Source organism: Chenopodium quinoa, unplaced genomic scaffold, assembly GCF_001683475.1.
Source record: "Chenopodium quinoa cultivar QQ74 unplaced genomic scaffold, ASM168347v1, whole genome shotgun sequence".
In the NCBI taxonomy this organism is placed as follows: Eukaryota; Viridiplantae; Streptophyta; class Magnoliopsida; order Caryophyllales; family Amaranthaceae; genus Chenopodium; species Chenopodium quinoa.
Window position 1 is genome coordinate 607,251 of NW_018743285.1, and position 2,883 is coordinate 610,133.

The window sequence follows — 2,883 nt, forward strand, 5'->3', positions numbered from 1 at the left end:
TGGTAATATCTAATTGATCGAGTAGTCTCAATTAGAAATACAACAAGAATGAAATGAAATATGTTCGACTTTGTTTGCTTAGCCAATGTAATTTACAGGTTAATTCCAAGTAGATGCAACTTAATCCATTGTGTATAAGCCATTCACTTGTTATACATAATCTTGTTTTAACGTGGTATTTATATGCAACTTCTAAGTTTCACTAAATCATCTATAATCGTAATCATTGGTTGTTTTTTTTTTTGAAACAATAATCATTAGTTATTTTATTCTAGAAGGTGTCGCTAGAAACGAAATTTCAATTGGTGGTCTTTGGATTTTTATTTCATCTACTACGGTACATAAATTATCCACCACTACTTAAAAGACTTATCCCATTCCACTTGTACTTCGTTAAATTTTTGTTGTTCGTCAAATTTTAAACCACATATTAACATTAACATTAACAAACAAAGCACTAAATATACTTGTAATACCCCGTATTTTTATACGCATATTAATTTAAAACATTATTTTATGAAGTACTTAAATAATTCAAAATGAATTATTTTATGGTATTTTAATAACTTAAAATTTTTTATTTTAATTAAAAGTCCATTTTTATTTATTTAATTGCTTTGGAAATATTTTATTTTATTATTTAAAAAACATTAGGGCATAATTAATTTATAAAAGGAAATTTTTAAGTACATGGAGTTTTAAAGAAATTCAAATGTCATTTTGAAAAGGAGCATGAATCATTAAGATTAGAAAAGGAATTTAAGTTAGGAGGGTTTTGAGAGAGGGTATAAATGCCCATCATATGAGCAAATTAAAATTTGCCCAAGGTGGAGAATGCCCTAAGGTAAAATATCTTTCTCTCTCCTCTTATTTTACTCTCTCCTTTAATTTTTCCCCTCTCCCTCACAAACACTCTCACACACACACACCAAGGTGGCGGCCGCCACCACCACCACTTCCCACCAGCCGGTTATCGCCGCCAGCTGCAACCAACAGCAGCAGCCGCCGGCGTGGAGGGCGGCAACAACCCCCTCCCCGTGCGTGCGGTTGTGTTTTTTTTTTAAAAAAAATTCTCTCTCTTTTGTTTTTAATTAATCCGACCTTGATTAATTATTGATTTTGGGTGTGTGTGATGATTTTATGATGTTTTAATAATGATTAAATGTATGTAATTTTCAAATTTGGTTTTTAAATTTAAAAGCCCCAAATTGAAACCCTAGGTTTCTAAATTAATGTTTATTGATGGAAATTGATTGTAGTTGATGAAAACTATTGAAATTTATGTTTTTAAACAAAATTACATCAAGTTTATAAGTTTTTATAAAGCTGGATTTATATGTAGAGGCTAGAATTGTGTTTCTTGAAAGAATTTTTAATTACTCATTAATTGGGAATAAAAGTAGGTGATTTAAATTAATTTTCAGCTTGTTTTAGAAGGTTTAAAAGTGTTTTAAAGAGTGTATATATTGCTGGAAATTTATTATGAATAGGTATTAATGTCTCTTTGTAATTTTGGGATGTAGGAGACTTCCAAGTGAGTGAATTTTGTGTAGTAATGACAATTTTGAGATCATATTCGAGGTACGTTCGCGTATTCGGTAATTATTTAAATGTGTAGAAGCATGCTAGGATCTATTTAATTAATTTCAAGGTACTATCATGATAGGTATTGGTTGGAATTGTTGATTGGATTGTTTTTGGTGATTGATTTGTGATGTATGAATTACTTGAGGTGAATTATTGATTGGAACTGATTTATGTTGGCATGTTGATTATGAACCACACTATTATTATTGGCATGATTGAGAGCATGTTTAATTAAACTAAATGTTAAATTGAGTTTGGAATATTAAAAGGGAATTTTATTATGGTTCATATAATTTTTATTGATGCTATAAGCATGGGAAAAGAGCTACTTAATTTTCTATTTACACGAGAATTAATTTATATTTTGGTGCCTAAGTGCACTTAAGGTGTTTTTAAACACGAAGGGATAGGATTTGAGGTGCATTATGCGCTTAAGGTGTTATTTAACGCCGAGCTAGTTTACAAAGGGTTCATTATTAAATTAAATGTGGTCGCTAATTATTCAAGAATTAAATTAGTATGTTTGATTGCTTGAATGATTTATGATGATTAATTGTTTTATGGATTGAGAGTCATCACCAAGTCTTAAAATATGTAAACAACGTAAAGTGGAAGAGATTGTGCACCAAAACTCTTGGAACGTATATACCTCGAGTATGAACATATGGGGGGAGTTATGCGACTTTATATTTGACCATAACTTCTATTGGGAGTACATGACGCTGTATTTTCCTTTTTATTATGTGCAGGAATTCCGCCACTTACGAGTGGTTCTTTATACTGGCACGGTTAGCTCCCGTGTTAGTACCCCTTTATTGGGGCAGGTTAAGGGGAAACCCGTTCGATGTGTAATCAAGCTAAATAAGCAATCTATTTATTTACTGGTTGATTGTGTTGTATGTTGTATGCTTGTAAACAGGTGCAACAAGGTAAGTCGAGTGTTGATAGGATGAAAACATGTTAGTTTCTACTGTTTACGCTTATGTACACAGCATTGCTGATTGTGTGTTTGTATGTTTGTTTGGCCTTGTATTTATCTTGGCCCTACGACGACCCATATCTAATGGCGAGTACTGGGGACAAAGTAAAGAGAAGCTTTTCAGGTGATGAAGCATATTCATGATGGGTATGAGTGAAGAGTGAATCTTGTTTAGTTTCCATAGGAATATGATTTGTTTTATTTGCTTGGATTATTATATATTTTCTTGTGAGACTAACACCAAGGTTTTAATATTTGTTTCGGGTTTTGATTAGGCCTACAATGGTTCCAAGTTGTAGGTTGATTTTGTTTGACTT